Source organism: Poromitra crassiceps (genome assembly GCF_964638095.1).
Source record: "Poromitra crassiceps genome assembly, chromosome: 17".
In the NCBI taxonomy this organism is placed as follows: Eukaryota; Metazoa; Chordata; class Actinopteri; order Beryciformes; family Melamphaidae; genus Poromitra; species Poromitra crassiceps.
In genome coordinates, this window is record NC_139635.1 from 15,594,655 (window position 1) to 15,612,389 (window position 17,735).

Here is a 17,735-nt window from a genome sequence, read left to right on the forward strand (position 1 = left end):
AGTATTTAGTTTAGCCGTTATTGAGCAACATTGTAATGGTTTAATGATGACAACAGAAACATAATGTGGATTATGTCTCTTCTTGGTTAAAGCCCCTCCACTCAGTTTTTCCTACCTGTTTCACCGTTGATGTTGATGAAAACATACATGCGCTGTAACCACGCACGTCACCATTTGTGCCAAAGAGCTTAGATTGATAAGAACCTACTAGTTTGTTCCACTGCAACATAATGACTGCAGGCGCTGTTGTAAAAGAAGCAGAACAGCATCGCCTCTTGTCTTCAGTAAACTGTCTGCGATAAAGTGGCGGCCATACTGTTTCCAGTCATATCATCAGTAAAAAAAACAATATTTTAGAAGCCAGAAATTGTCCTTATTGTCAACAAAACAGCCAACAGATATCAAAGCTGGACATTATGGAAAGAGCGTGACTCTGACTGGTTAAAAGTTATTATTATTATTATTAGTAGTAGTAGTAGTAGTAGTAGTAGTTAGCAAATGTAGCTAATAGCTAACAGCTGGCAGTTGGTAGGCATTTAACACATTCACTGCCAACAGTTTTTTCAATACTGTAGGTAGCTTCTGCCAAGGGTTTTTTTGAGGATTCTGACTTTCAAGAGCCGAGGATTATTTTCTGCTAGGACTTTGTGAACACAAAATATCTCAAAAGAACTAATGTAATGTGTGCTTTCTCTGTCTAAAAGAGTTAGTTTTTATCATGTTCTGTTATGTAGGCATTAGCAGTTGAATACAGCATGGTTTCAGCATCTGAGAAGGGAAGCTGAGAAAAATGCATTGTTGTGAAATTCGATAGAACAGTCACTTTAACCATTTATTTTTGGCATCAGTAAGACATCAGACATCTAAACAATAGTTCTGAACAGTAATTTCCTCCATAACAGCACCCCCACCCCCCTCTCCTTCAAACTCCTCCCTCCGTGGGTGTGTCTCTGGTGGCTGCAGCCTGTGTCACAAGCGAGTCTCTGCTGCCTGTCTGTGCTGCCTGGCGGCCCCTCGTCGGGCGAGTCTGGATGGGGCTCGTTCGTTTCTTGGGGTTTCGGTTGAGAGCTGGGATGAAGCTGCGTGCGATTCTGGGCTTTATGCTGCGTGTTTCAAAGTGTGTTGCACCCAGTCTATTTTTGGAATCCCCCACCGTTGTGCGCCACCGTTGTGCGCCAGCGCGAAAGCGTTTTCGCCAAACCATTCTATGAGAATGGTTTCCTCACGCTTTTCCCTGCTGTTTTTGCTCGGCTTTCTCTAGTCTGGAGAGCACTGTCGCCACTTAGTGGGTCGGTAAAATAGGTTATACACATTCAATAGCTCCCATATTTTTATAGGAGATGTAAAAGGGTTTGATCCACGTCCCACCGTCAAATTTTTTTTTTTTTTTTTTTTGACGAGTTAACTCGCCGACAGCAGTCAACCGTTGGTTTTTTTTGACGAGTTAACTCGTCGACGGCAGTGAACGTGTTAATGTAAATATTACTGTCTATCATACGTCACTCTTCAGACCATGATAATGTCTGACGTCATCACCCATTTTTACCAACAGCTTAATTTGAAGACTTTGAGCGCTAAATAAGGTTATTTATTTGTCAACAAAATTCACTGGTGAACACTGTGGCTAATCAGTAGAGCAGCTGAGCAGGGCAAAACACAGCAACATATGAAATATCTTTAAAAATGACAAAATACAGGAGGGCTTTAAGATATAATCACAAGAAAAACTCTCTGCCTACACAAAAAGAAGACAAAGAGGGGGGGGACGAAATATCGATTCCTTCCTATTGTGTTTACACTTCCTGTGTTAGTACAGTACTAGTGAGCAGGTAAAACAGACGGTGTTTTGAACAGGAAGTCATAACACAACTGGGTCAAGTGGACGGGGCTACATAAGGTGAATAGGTCCCATAACATTCAAAACAGAATCTCCCTTCCCTCTGTGATTATGAAGGAGATGGGTCTCTAAACATGGTGAAAGTATCAAAACGCATGGTCACCAACTAAATCCACACAATCTAAGCCAGCCTCTAAATTAAAAAAAAAAAAAAAAACGAAAAAAAAAAAAAAAACTATTTCAGACGGCAGCCCGTCTTTATTGTCACACAACACACACTACAACACATGCATGCGGCCACAACACACACATGCTGACGGTGGCCGGTGAAATTTGTCCTCTGCATTTAACCCATCCTGGCTTTGTCCTTTCCTCCTGGGGCAGGCCAGGAGCAGTGGTCGCTTTCTCGTACAGCGCCCGGGGACCGACTTCGGATGTGATGACGATCTGATCTTCTGCATGTTTTTAGTGGGGGGCGTTATATACGGAGGAACCCCCCTGGGGGAGCACGGGGAGAACATGCAAACTCCACACAGACAGAAAGGCCCTTACGACGAGATACCCCACCTGGGCAGTAGGCACTGAAGATATGGGGGGGAACACAACCACAGCGCCCACAGTGTCCCAGGCGAGAATCGAACTCAGGACCTTCTGACTGCGAGGCGACAGCTCTACCACTGAGCCACCGTGCCCCCATTTAAACTCACAAAGGATCACACATTATCATTTTGTCTTTTCTTTTCCTCAAAGCAGTTATGAGTTGCCATTGTTGAACAATTTTGGAACACATGAAGAACTTTAGGGGCACAATGAGAATTCGATACAGAACGATATAGCATGTTTTCGATACAATACGGTACAATTCAAGTTGAAAGAAGTATTGTGAAAATGGCCTCTATTTATTTATTTATGTATTTATTTATGTAGTCATGTATTTATTTATGTAGTCATGTATTTATTTATGTATTTATTTATTTATTTATTTATTTATTTATTTATTTATTTATTTATTTATTTATTTATTTATTATAATTAAAGCAGCTATGAGCAAGATTTTCGATCTCATTGAGTGCCAGCCACTTTTGGAAAACGGATGCTCCCAGTGCCAGAGTTTCAGAGCGTTTTCAGTGATTTCTCAAGGCCCACAGAATATTGTGTGATATTACTATGTAAACAGCGAACACGCCCAAAGAACGATGAGACTCTCTTCTATCATCAGCAAAAAAAAGTTTATTGATATCATTTTCCGTTCTTTAGTTATGAGCCAGAGAAGATAGGTTGATTTCACCAAAAAGAGACGTTTCAAATTAGAAGCTGAGATAATCAGCCTTTTGTGAAATGAAGCATTTCAAGCACATGACTGACGCTGAAGCTAATATTTTCTGATGTAGTCACACCTCAAAAATAATTTCCTTCAATAAAACAGTGAAAACAAAGGAATTTTGTTTGACAAAATAATATTTTTTAGCTGCAACCAGCAGCGCTGGCCCCTGCGTGCGCTGCTGGTTGCAGCTTCTTGCTGGTCTTGATTTACTGCTGGTGGGCATCAGATATTCTAGCTTGTGTTTGCCAATCCTGTCCTGCTGTCTGGGTCTGTCTGGGTCAGTGTTGTATGCTGCCCTGTGTGCCCCACCCCGCTCAACTGCAAACCCCACCTCTGTGGGAGTGTCTCTGGTGGTTCTCTGCTGCGTTTGCTCTGTACTGAAAAGTGCGCTACATCCAGATTTTTTACAGCGTGTATTTGTCACCGGCTTCCAGTTGAGAATAATAAGAACTCCACAACTAATCATGCGGATGGGCTATCGCAGCGGACACGGAGGGGCTCAATTGTGGCAGCAGATTGGCTGCTGCAGGCACAGCTAACGTTATGCTTCATGCATATCGATGCATACCGATGCGATTTCCGTTTCCCCATGACTTCTTCTCTGTTTTTTCCTCGCCTTTCTGTAATCTGGAGAGCACTGTCGCCACCTAATGGGTCCGTAAAATAGCTTTTACACATTCAACATCCACCATACTTTCACAGGAGATGGATCAGGCTTTGATCCACGTCCCACCGTCAAAAAAAGCAAATGACGATAGTCGTCATTGGCACTCAATGAGTTAAACAGTATAATTATAATATTGATGCATCACATCTTACCTATAATAGTAGCTGAGACCAAAGCCGTGTGAATCGGAGATTGCTCTCTTGATGATTATAGAGTCTGTGTCTGTCTACCGGCGGGCCGGATAAACCCGGAAGTTAAACAAAACGGTTTACGGCAGCTGCCTGCGTTCAACCGTTTCGCTCTGCCTAGCAACAGACCATAAACACGGAGAACGCCATGCAGGGGCTTGCTACTCTCGCGAACATCTCTCGTTATATTCTAACAGTTTGTTTGGAAGTAATTTTGTTATTTTGTGGTTATGGCCGAAGTGGCTGCCGCAAACCGTTTCATTTCACTTCCTGATCTGCCCCGGCCGCAGACAGACTAATCGTCAAGACAACACTGGCTGATTCACTCGGGGTTCATGCGAGACTACTCACTTTACTATTAGAGGTAAGATGTGATGCATCGATATTAAATTTAGACTGTTTAATAACAATCGAAAATCTTGCTCGTAGCTGCTTTAATGGCTTGATCATCATTTTGTATGTTTTATAAAACTACAGCAGTTATCGAGGCAAAGAAATGAAAAGACCTCAAAACTGACCAATCCAGACTCACCATTTTCACCCTGTTTTGACAGCAGCAACCGTTGATCTGCAGGCAAGCTATTGTGGTGGGTGTGCCTAGAGATGAAGGTCATACATGCAATTATGATGGTTATGATGACAGAATACATTGACCAGTGTGGTGTGCTTGTTTGTGTTTTTGTGTGTGTTTGCGAGTGTGTAAATATGTATGTGTCCATCCATTGTTGATCTCAGACTGGGTGGATCTGAGCGAATTTGATTATTTTGATGGATCCTTCCTGTTGCTTCTGACAGGCTTGCCAAACTGCAGAGTAATTGTGATCAGTCATTCAGCGGCGGAGCGGCCTCAGCCTCAGGTGAGGACAGGAGGCTTTCATAGACAGGATGAGATGAGGAGTGACTGCAGCAGCTGAGGCCTCTGTCTGAAACAAGACTGACAGGTGGCGATGCTGTGACAGGCCATCCTCAATGGTTGATTTTCAAGGTGGTCAAAACGACCGACGTTTACGAATGCGACCTCTGGTGGTCGTGTGAGTAAGTGCATGTGCGTGCAGTGGATACGCCAGAGTCGGGAGCTGTAACCAGGAAGTAACGGGGACCTCTGGTGGTCTTTAACATAATGACAGTGTGATATTGAAACAGGTCACTGACAAGTCAGGGTGAAGGGGTGGGATTGGCGGATCGGTAGCTTCCTCGTCAAGCGAGAGAGGAATTAACACAGGTGTGTTTGCATCTGAATGTGCTCCGTTTTTAACAGTAACCTAAACCTTAACCGAGTTGTTTTAGTTGTCTAAACATACACGAGGTTTACATGTGTGCTCTGCCCGGCGTTTACATGCGCGCTCTGTCCGGCGTTTACATGTGTGCTCTGCCCAGCGTTTACATGTGTGCTCTGTCCAGCGTTTACATGTGTGCTCTGTCCGGCGTTTACATGTGTGCTCTGTCCAGCGTTTACATGTGTGCTCTGTCCAGCGTTTACATGTGTGCTCTGTCCAGCGTTTACATGTGTGCTCTGCCCAGCGTTTACATGTGTGCTCTGCCCAGCGTTTACATGTGTGCTCTGCCCAGCGTTTACATGTGTGCTCTGCCCGCCATTTACATGTGTGCTCTGTCCAGCGTTTACATGTGTGCTCTGCCCGCCATTTACATGTGTGCTCTGTCCAGCGTTTACATGTGTGCTCTGTCCAGCGTTTACATGTGTGCTCTGCCCAGCGTTTACATGTGTGCTGGGGCCCAGCGTTTACATGTGTGCTCTGCCCAGCGTTTACATGTGTGCTCTGTCCAGCGTTTACATGTGTGCTCTGCCCGGCGTTTACATGTTTGCTCTGTCCAGCGTTTACATGTGTGCTCTGTCCAGCGTTTACATGTGTGCTCTGTCCAGCGTTTACATGTGTGCTCTGCCCAGCGTTTACATGTGTGCTCTGCCCAGCGTTTACATGTGTGCTCTGCCCAGCGTTTACATGTGTGCTCTGCCCGCCATTTACATGTGTGCTCTGTCCAGCGTTTACATGTGTGCTCTGCCCGCCATTTACATGTGTGCTCTGTCCAGCGTTTACATGTGTGCTCTGTCCAGCGTTTACATGTGTGCTCTGTCCAGCGTTTACATGTGTGCTCTGTCCAGCGTTTACATGTGTGCTCTGCCCAGCGTTTACATGTGTGCTCTGTCCAGCGTTTACATGTGTGCTCTGCCCAGCGTTTACATGTGTGCTCTGTCCAGCGTTTACATGTGTGCTCTGCCCAGCGTTTACATGTGTGCTCTGTCCAGCGTTTACATGTGTGCTCTGTCCAGCGTTTACATGTGTGCTCTGTCCAGCGTTTACATGTGTGCTCTGTCCAGCGTTTACATGTGTGCTCTGTCCAGCGTTTACATGTGTGCTCTGCCCGCCGTTTACATGTGTGCTCTGCCCAGTGTTTACATGTGTGCTCTGCCCAGCGTTTGCATGTGTGTTCACATGTGTGTTCTGCCCGCCGTTTACATGTGTGCTCTGCCCGGCGTTTACATGTGTGTTCACGTGCTCTGCCCGCCGTTTACATGTGTGCTCTGCCCAGCGTTTACATGTGTGTTCACATGTGTGCTCTGCCCGCCGTTTACATGTGTGTTCTGCCCAGCGTTTACATGTGTGCTCTGCCCGTTGTTTACATGTGTGCGCTGCCCAGCGTTTACATGTGTGCTCTGCCCGCCGTTTACATGTGTGCTCTGCCCGCCGTTTACATGTGTGCTCTGCCTGTACGGTTCTCATTCTCGGCTGCGTCAGATATGCCTTTGACGGGGTATTTAGCGTTGGCACTGATGCCGGCGGGGGCGTGACATACAGTATACTCAGACATGGGACGTGATGGGAAAGAGAACAGGTTGTAATTTGTATGGAAATGTGTGAAGATAGCAGCTAAACGGTCTCCCCAGACTGGAACCCAAAGTGCTAACTGTGAGGTAGACTAAGACTTATGAACTGATCATCCAAACAAGCACAATGAATAATACAATTATGTAGATCAAACATCTAGAATTTCCGTATTGTAGCACATATATTCATACTGTATGCGGAATAAGGTGTTTATGGCATCTTCAAGTGTTGTTGTTGGCATCCAAATATTGAACTTCTTTAAACATCCCTTCCTGACATGTTCAGATAAGGTTTTGGTTCTGGTTCTGGCCTGCTGTGGGGATTATAAGGATGATGTGGTTCTGGTTCTGGCCTGCTGTGGGGATTATAAGGATGATGTGGTTCTGGTTCTGGCCTGCTGTGGGGATTATAAGGATGATGTGGTATATCCACAGTAGCTTGATGGAAAAGACAGGGATCATAATAACCCTGTTGATATGCATGAGTTTTGAAGAGGATCTTTTTGATTCAAGGACATCCCCCTCTTGAATTTGCTGCATTTAAAATGGCACACAGCTGTCTCTGTCTCCTGTTTCTATACATCCAAACAGGCCTAATAGACCTCATTTAGATGAGAACATTTTCCATTCTAAACTACAAAATAAGCTAATTTGGGGCAATAAAGCGCTATCCCATATTCAGGGCTTGATTTAGCTAAGAAAAATACACTTAATTGTCTTTCCAGAAGGCTGATATTTTTATGTAGACCTTACGATTAAAAAACGGAAAAGAAAAGTGGGGAATTGTGGTGCAGTGGTAAGCGCTGTCGCCTCACAGCTAGAAGGTCCTGGGTTTGATTCCCACCTGGGATGCTGTGAGCGCTGAAGGAATGCATGCACGTCCACATGTCCTCGAGTTCATATAAGAACCCCCCACACCAAAATATGCAATATCCTGGTCGCTGAAGTGGTGCCTCCTCTAGTCGTTCGGGGTGCCTGTTCGGAGGGAGGGGAACTCATTGGAATAGTGTGATCCTCCCACGTGCTATGTCCTACCGGTGAAGCTTCCCGTGTCAGGTGAAAAGAAGCGGCTGGCTACTGCCCATGTCTCGGAGGAAGCATGGAGCCAGTTTTGGCTCTCCCCAGATTGGCAGAGCAGCAACCAGGATAAATAAATTAAAATGAGCACTAACGGGGGGGAAATATATATATACTGTATATATTACAAAAAAAAGTACATGTATTGTTTTCTGTTTAGCTCTTTTTACTTATTTCCTATTATAAGGACATACAAACATTTTAACTTATTCTACTGTAGTCTGGATGCTGTTGTTTTGAGCCTGGCTGTCCTTATCTTTGCCTGCTTGGCACATAATATAACACAACCGTTAAAAATCTGTTTGTGCTTCGTCTTAAATCGGTTTGAAAAGCCGGACGTGTGATTTCTCTGAAGAGTGTTGAATAGTGAGGCTGTGTGAGCTGTGTAAGTTTTTGACTGTGTAACAGTCAAAAAGTTCAAGTCAAAAAACTTGGTCAACAGAATATATTGTCCTACTGTTCCACACGTCTATTCCAACCACTGTCCTGCTTCCACCCACTCGCCTAGCTGCTGCATACAGTGTTCTCCACACATCCATGCTGGCCTTTGATATGAGGCAATACAGAAGCAGATATCTTTTCCTAACCGTTTTCACTTAATTCAGTTTTTCAGGGACGAGTGTGGTGAAGCATGAGGCTGATGCAAACAGCAGCAACATGGCAGAAGCGTGTCTGTGGTGAAGTGCCCTGGGCAGGAATCTCCAAGGACTTTGCAGGGGAGACAGGAAGGGTGTGTTATGGCCAACACTCTAATTATTAAAAAAACAACAACAGCTAAATAGCCAGGCAAAAAATAAAACAAATAAAACAAAACAACAACGGTTCAATTGGTTAATATAAAACAAACTAAAACTCTCACGGCCACAATATTCAAACAGAATTAATTCCAAAATAAAACCATAAAACACTGATAGAATCAATAAAAATAAATTACCCTCGCCTCCCCTCTCTCCCCTCTCCTTTCCTCCCCTCTCGTGTTGTGTATGTTCCCTTCCCGACGGCATGCCCCGCCCTATACTGCCTCTGATTGGCTTATCAACCTAAACCAACCAATCGTCACTCCTAAATCAACCCAATCAGAGGAAGAGTAGGGCGGGTCTAGCAGTGCACGGATGCTAATAACTAGGACAAGACAACACTTGTCCGTCATATGGAAGTGCTTGCTTCTGTCAGCTACACTTGTCTCCTCCTGTTCTATTCCAGAACAGAGCAGAATCTCTGCTCTGCCTGTGAGCTTTGCTCATGCGTTTCCTCTGGGGAAGTCACTTGTAGCGTTTGTAGAATGCTACCGCGCTACTTGGTCTATAAATAGCTTCACTACTGAAAACGCTAATTGGTTGAAAAGGAGCGACACTACCACCAAGCTACTGAGAAATGTAGTTAAGTTAAATAACCAGGAAGACTATAATCTGCACTTTACGCTTCCTCAGTTCACTCCACCCCTTCAAATCTGTGCACACGCTCAAAATAAACCTGTCAACTTCCGGGCTTCATTGAATAATCAGCTGTTTGCCACCTGCACTCTTTTATCCAATAGCATAGCGTCACATCACCTCTCACCCCACACACCTCCATTGTGAGCCTATCACACTGGCTTTTCAGCCCCATTGTAAGCCAATCACATGGCTGTTGTCCTCTTAAATATGCTTTTTTCAGCCTCCCAACTTTGCTGCTGACAGTCTTGCACTCTCCACCTCCTCTTCTCCACCCCGTTTTTGCAGACCCATCAGATTATTCAGTCTGAAGGGTCTCATCAGTTTCAGAAGGAGAGGCATCACCATCACCAACACCAGTATCTAGACTCTACAGGGGGATATATCTGGCTGCTGCAGCTCTCATAATCTCCATGTGGTGTCAAAGCGCCAAAGACTATTAACAATACCTAATTCTCATCATATATTCTGTAACGCATCATTCATTAGCTATTGTAATACATTTAATTTAATTCATTCACTGGTCTCTAGTCTCTCTTGATTGAAATAGCTTTGCTACTTGTAGCAAGCTACTGCCTAACACACACACACACACACACACACACACACACACACACACACACACACACACACGGAGTAGCTTCCTCCATACCAGCTCGTACACACACACACACACACACACACACACACACACACACACACACACACACACACAGAGTAGCTTCCTCCTTGTATCGGTTCGTCATAATTACTGGAACAGCAAACAACGTTTCCATTGCATGAGAAGCAGATGGGATGGTAACGCTTTTTTTGTTCCAGGTATTAGTCGGTTTCCCAAGTGTTGCTAGGTAAACAGAGTTATGGCTTGTGAAAAACTTAAGATTTTGATTGCTGAACTTGCACCAAAAATTCACAAATGCTTGTTATTTTATATTGTTGGCAAATGTCCATGGTATAATCAACTTTGCAGGAGGCTTATTTGCCTCCACGTCGTGCATTAAAATCGTATTACGCACACCTTGTCGCTGATTCTCCCTTACTTAATTCACTGGTGTGTAAGGAACATAGATGGATCAAAAAGCCGTCGGCAGCAAATGTTGACAGCATCAACACTGACAATTGACTGGCCTAAAGCTTCTGCTCGATGCTTTACTTGGACTGTAGTAATGTTACACTCATGCTATGGAACGCAGCGTGTTTATATTGTATGTAGTAATGTTACACTCATGCTATGGAACGCAGCGTGTTTATTGTAATGTTACACTCATGCTATGGAACGCAGCGTGTTTATATTGTAATGTTACACTCATGCTATGGAACGCAGCGTGTTTATATTGTAATGTTACACTCATGCTATGGAACGCAGCGTGTTTATATTGTAATGTTACACTCATGCTATGGAATGCAGCGTGTTTATATTGTAATGTTACACTCATGCTATGGAACGCAGCGTGTTTATATTGTAATGTTACACTCATGCTATGGAATGCAGCGTGTTTATATTGTATGTAGTAATGTTACACTCATGCTATGGAACGCAGCGTGTTTATATTGTAATGTTACACTCATGCTATGGAATGCAGCGTGTTTATATTGTATGTAGTAATGTTACACTCATGCTATGGAACGCAGTGTGTTTATATTGTAATGTTACACTCATGCTATGGAATGCAGCGTGTTTATATTGTATGTAGTAATGTTACACTCATGCTATGGAACGCAGCGTGTTTATATTGTATGTAGTAATGTTACACTCATGCTATGGAACGCAGCGTGTTTATATTGTATGTAGTAATGTTACACTCATGCTATGGAACGCAGCGTGTTTATATTGTAATGTTACACTCATGCTATGGAATGCAGCGTGTTTATATTGTATGTAGTAATGTTACACTCATGCTATGGAACGCAGCGTGTTTATATTGTATGTAGTAATGTTACACTCATGCTATGGAACGCAGCGTGTTTATATTGTAATGTTACACTCATGCTATGGAATGCAGCGTGTTTATATTGTATGTAGTAATGTTACACTCATGCTATGGAACGCAGCTTGTTTATATTGTATGTAGTAATGTTACACTCATGCTATGGAACGCAGCGTGTTTATATTGTAATGTTACACTCATGCTATGGAACGCAGCGTGTTTATATTGTAATGTTACACTCATGCTATGGAACGCAGTGTGTTTATATTGTAATGTTACACTCATGCTATGGAACGCAGTGTGTTTATATTGTAATGTTACACTCATGCTATGGAACGCAGCGTGTTTATATTGTAATGTTACACTCATGCTATGGAACGCAGCGTGTTTATATTGTAATGTTACACTCATGCTATGGAACGCAGTGTGTTTATATGGAACGCAGCGTGTTTATATTGTATGTACCCATCTATCAGCTGAATATAGGCTTGACATAAATGGAGCGAGGATAGTTTCAGGGTTACGTGTGGGTTCCTTAAAGAAGTCGTATAAATGCAATTCATTAACAGGCTGGAGGAATGCATCTTCCAGCTTATATAGCAGCCCCCCAGGTGGGAGATAGAACTGTATCCAAGGCCAAGCCCAGAGTTATGAGGAATCCAGGCCACGGGCGCTGTCATCCTATTACCTCTCACCTTGTTCAGAGCCATCGGAAAGGAACTGGTAATGTAGTCAGGGACCCAAGGCTCAATATTACAATGTGTCCTCGGCCCTGACCTCAACACAAGGCTGTTATGAAGGATTGGTGTGTGTGTGTGTGTGTGTGTGTGTGTGTGTGTGTGTGTGTGTGTGTGTGTGTGTGTGTGTGTGTGTGTGTGTGTGTGTGTGTGTGTGTGTGTGTGTGTGTGCGTGCGCGTGCGTGTGTATTTTGTTCACTCAGGTGTGGTGACTCTTGTCCATATGCACACGGTGTGTGTAGATGTGTCCTTGGTCTGCTGATTGCTGCATCAGGAGCTGCAGTGCTCTGCTGCTGTCCAGCCAAACACAATTGCCAGATTGAAATGTCTGCATTGTTGCTTTAATACGCAGATATGTACGATCTCAACGTGAATCTGAAACAAATGAATTTAAACCTGCACTAGCGCCTCCTCTGGTCGGTCGGGGCACCTGGTCAGGGCGCAAGGGAACTGGTGGGAATTATAGCGTGATCCTCCCATGTGCTACGTCCTCCCGGTGAAGCTCCCCGCTGTCAGGTGAAAAGAAGCGGCTGGCAACTATATACGCATTTGTCGGAGGAAGCATGGTGCTAGTCTACGGCTCTCCACAGATTGGCAGAGCGGGTACAGTGACCGGGAAAACAGGGGGAATAAATTGGCCAACTACAATTGGCGAGAAAACGGGAAGAAATTCAGAAATAATAATTATAAAAATAATAAACCCCTGACTTTCCAAAGTTAAACACAAATAAAACAACTTTAACACCATTCCACAACTACTAGAACGGCCATAAGCGGTCATTTTGACTGCTCAAGTCCAAACCCTATAATCTCTCTTGATAAATACCCAATTGAGATATGAATGCATTTATTGTGTTAAGATATATTTTAGAACCATGGGAAATGCAGTCTCGCTGGCCAGCCTCCCCTCCATGAGAGGAGTCTGGCGGCACGGAAAGAGACAACTGGGACAAGCCCTCCCCTGCTCTACAGCTGCTCCCTATTGGAGCGACTGTTTCAGTCGCTGCCGGATGTCCGCTCCCCGCTTATTACAAGCTCTGTCATTGGCTCGGACCATTGGCTCGGACCATGTCATTGGCTCCGACCATGTCATTGCCTCCGACCATGTCAATCGGCTCCCGCTCCATCCTCCCTGTGTGTCGCTGTAAATACTGCCCTGCGCTGAAAACAACAATGCTAACTACCTAGCAAGCTAATGGCAGAAACCTACACGCTAGCTCGTTGCTACACGCTGAAAATGGCAAGTTGGATTGTTGGAAACTATCCACTATCGGAAATGCAGTGAGGTCAAAATGACAGCTTACATTTGCCTTTTGTGTAATTCATATGAGAACTACAGTAGCATTTTGGCTGCGGAGTTTGACTTCCGCTTGACGTTCACGGCATCAGGAGTAAAGGGCTGCTTCCTGGGATCCACTGTGTGAACTCTTGATAAAAAGTTTCCCCTCTTGATGCAGCGTATCTCCAGCCTATTAAAAGTTGCAGGCTCTTTCTTTGGTGTCTCTCAACCGACATAATATTGACATTTCTTAAAGCTCCCGCATGCTTTTACCTGGATAAATATTTGCCTTACCTGAGACGCAGAAAGTAGAACCCAGTCAATTATACAAAATGTTTGTACTGCTGTGGATTGAACAAGGGCAACCTCATTTGCCTGCTTCTTCTCCCCAACAGAGATGTGTATCAGAATAAGAATGATGCAGGTCTGATTCTCTTCCAGACAGTGTTGTCAGCCCCATCAATCAGACCGTCTGTCAGCCAGCAACATTATTGATTCTGAACAGAGAGAGTAACAGAGTTGACTGAGAGACAGCGCTGGAGGAGGGCGAGAGGCATCGCTAGACGGAGAGAGAGAGGCAAACAGAGAAGAGTGGACAGAGTGATATTAATTCACCCCAATCAATTATTCTATTATGCTGATGGATATGGCTTTCTGTGTTATTCAATATTTTGCTCATCTTCATCCCTGTAGTCTTCTTCAGCATTAGCCAGAAGTCTGCCAGTTTCCTGCAGACAGGACGTTGTTGACTTTTTGAGCCAGCGCCACAGCCAGTGATACTCAACTTGTGGCCCGAGATGGAATTGCATTTTTTCTTCGTTTTTTACAGGGCACCTGAACGCAACATGCAAGATACCCGCTGAATAAGTGTTCAAATGTTCATGTCATTCTGGCCAATACTCCACCTCTGTTATAGTCTGGAATATGGAATATGTAACAAATTTACCACGAGAGGAGAGGGGGTTGTGGGCTGATTTACCACTGGTACAGGGTTGTGGCACGAGGCGAAGCCGAGTATAAACCCTGTACCAGTGGTAAATCAGCCCACAACCCCCGATCCTCGAGTGGTAAATTTGTTTTCTACAACAGCTACCAAATAATATAAAAATAAATAAATAAATAAATAAAATATCATTTATTTACAATCATTACTGGTTTCAGAATACATTTATCCTTCCCCCACAGAATATAGTTCCATACACAAGATCAATGATTGCACTAAACATTTAGTTGCCTTTGAGCCAAAAAACAACTAACCTATTCCTTAACGGGATTCACAGTTATTGATACATTGCCTGTAAAAGTACAGTTATTTAAACAGTTATTTAAAGCAGCCCGTTTTGGTGGTGGTGTGTTGATATCTGGTGACGGCAGAGGGCGTTTGTTTGTTTGACAGTCCCAGGTTCGGGGTCCGGGCGCTAGTCCGACCTCCCGTTAGTCCGACATCCCGCTAGTCCGAACTCGTGACAACTCAAGCTCAACCAGTTCTCTCTCCCCAATTTCACCATGTCGTTCTTTGTTCACTTCACCTTCATCTTCATCTAACCACTGCTCAAAACTCAATCCACCCAGTAAATCAAACGTTACTACGAAATCGGACATTTCCTTGTGTTAGAGATCGGCCATTTCCTTGTTGAAGATTTGCAGACTGCAGGCTAACAGTGGGCGGAGTCAGCACAGGGAATGGAGTCAGCATCAGGGAGCGGAGAGATATTGCGGTTGGAGCCGAACTGTGGGTTGTTGGCGTATTTACCACTGTTGCTAGCCAATCAGAATCCAGTATTCACTCATGCTGTTGTAGAACTTTCAATAATCTATGATTTAGCTGCTAAATTGTCAAATACCGCTGTCTGCTCGCTACCCAGGCACTTATGTATGTACTTAACCTAACTAACTTAACCTAACTAACTATCCGGTGTGCACAACATTGTCAGACTAAACTCTGGCTGACACCCCAAAAACCTACAATCCGCTACAGAAAAATTGTTTGTTTATTAACTGGCCCTTGGACTTCTATCATTTCACGAAAGTGGCCCCCGGGCAAAGCAAGTTGATTAGGGATAATCAACGTGTAGCCTAGGGCAGGGATGCCCTAGGCTACACGTCCAGTCGGATTTGCGTGCTGATCTGCGTGCCGATCTGCTCAGTGCTCACCATGTCTGCTGCACGCCAATCCGAGGAAGCCTTGGGTGGGACGTTGCGGTATAGCCAATCAGAAATGAGGACTGCACTTTGCAAGCTGTTACCAGCTTTACTTTAATCACCAGTTTGACGTTTTCTCGTCCAAAATAATCCAGCCACGTAACGTAGCTCAGAGTCCTGCGCGGGTCTGATTTTCAAGACCCGGTTCCGCCCGGCCCCGCGACGTGCAGTACCGACCCCGCTCCGCGAACCCGCACATATGATCAATCAGTACCGCAACCCACCCCGCCCCACAGACATGAGACCCGCGCTCCGATCCGGAACCGCATATATATAATAACTGTTAATCTGCAGTGCAAACATTTTGTAGTGACCCTAATGAAACTGCCACCGTTTCACACGGGAGGCGAACAGCAGTCTTTCTGGCCGAGACTCGTCAGCTTTTAGCAGCTGCTCACTAACCAGCTGGATAGCTCTGCTATCAGACACAGACAGTTACAGCAAGCAAAGTGACTTACCAGCTATTTCCAATATGTCCGGTATAATCCATACTGCCTTTATGATTGCTGTTTGAGGAACGTAAATCCACGTTGGGATGAGACCTCTCCACTTTCACGCTATCCAAATTTTTTTTTTTTTTTGGGGACCCTTGATGTTTTTTTTTGGGCCCCCTGTCCAGGGTCTTCGCAAAAAATGTTTTTTTTACTGACGCCATTCAAATGTTTTTGCAGAGTAATAACATCCACTGTGAGAGGGTGTCCACCGGCTATGCCGACCACTCGCAATGCTGACCTTAGGTTTAGGCGTGGGGGGTGGGAGAGGTTAGGTTTTGGGTTAGGGTCTGGGGGAGTGTAAGGATGCTGAGCGGTCATGGAGGAAGAATGAGGAGGAGCAGAGCCCATGCTGACAGTTTAACATGTCAAATTTATTTTAAGCACCATTTTGACAGAGTACACCAACACCTGACAGCAACACCTCCAAACACAACTGAGACATTTATATAGGGTGAGCAGACAATCAGCTAGCTGGCACATACCAAACTCCACAGGGCACTATCACACACAAATCAGAACCCAAAGACTAAACATCCACGTAAACCCACTACCAAAACACACCGATAATCTCTACAAATACATACACACCCACATATACCCAAACCATACCTACAAATGTACCACAAAAATAAACATCCCCAAATAGACAAACCAAACCTCCCCCTACCCACTTCCCACTTGATGTAACCCTCCCGGACCCATTAATAGGTGCCCAGAGCACCTGGGGAACTGTTTGCCCACTGGACACCCTGGGAGGAGGAGAAGAGGCAGAGGTAAGTTTGAGCATACATGATTGTCTTGAGTTCTACAATTATACTCTTTAATTACCACCTTCGCTACATTGAGTCATAAATCAATGCTTATTGTTTTCTTTGTTCACAGGCGAATGACGAGGCGGCAGCCCACCGTCCGAGCTGCGCACACGAAAGTGAAGATGGCTGCAACACATGAGCAATCAACAATCAGCAATCAGTCAATCAATAAATAAATATGTTTATAAAATACTGTGTGCTCATTTAACCTGTATACAATAGTGCAAAGCTATGTGTGCCAATCTGCCAATTAATTCAGTGCAAAAATATAGATTTATTCATCCCCATTTTACTCAATATCACATTTATATTTTAAGACCACTAGTAACGGCGGCTCGTCGTTACAGGGAGGTTAGGTTTAGGCGTGGGGGAGGGAGAGGTTAGGTTTTGGGTTAGGGTCTGGGGGAGGTTAGGTTTAGGCATGGGGGCTGGGAGAGGGGAGGTCGGAACAGCGAGAGGTCGGAACAACGACATGGAACCCTGTGAGAGGGCTCCCAAATTTATCGTGCTTAGGGCCCCCAGATGTACAGGGATGCCCCTGTGTGTGTGTGTGTGTGTGTGTGTGTGTGTGTTGTGATTGGTAAATTGTGATTGGTAAATCACAATTTCAGACACCTTGATTGACAGGTCTGACATTTAGGTTACAAATCACACGACGGGAGGCGCCCAGGCTGAAGCCTATTGTCCAATGACTCCCACTTGACATTGATGTCATTGGAAAGTGACATTGTTAGAAGATTGGACTTCACCACTCTAGTCAAACGCTTTGCCACGGCAAAAGTCAGGAAGAAGACATTTCAGGTACGAACAGACTTGGATACTGCTTGATTGATTTGTGCAATAATTGTGAGAATGTGTGTGTGCACTGTAATAATAACAGCAATAATAAATACTAAATAATAATAATAAAAG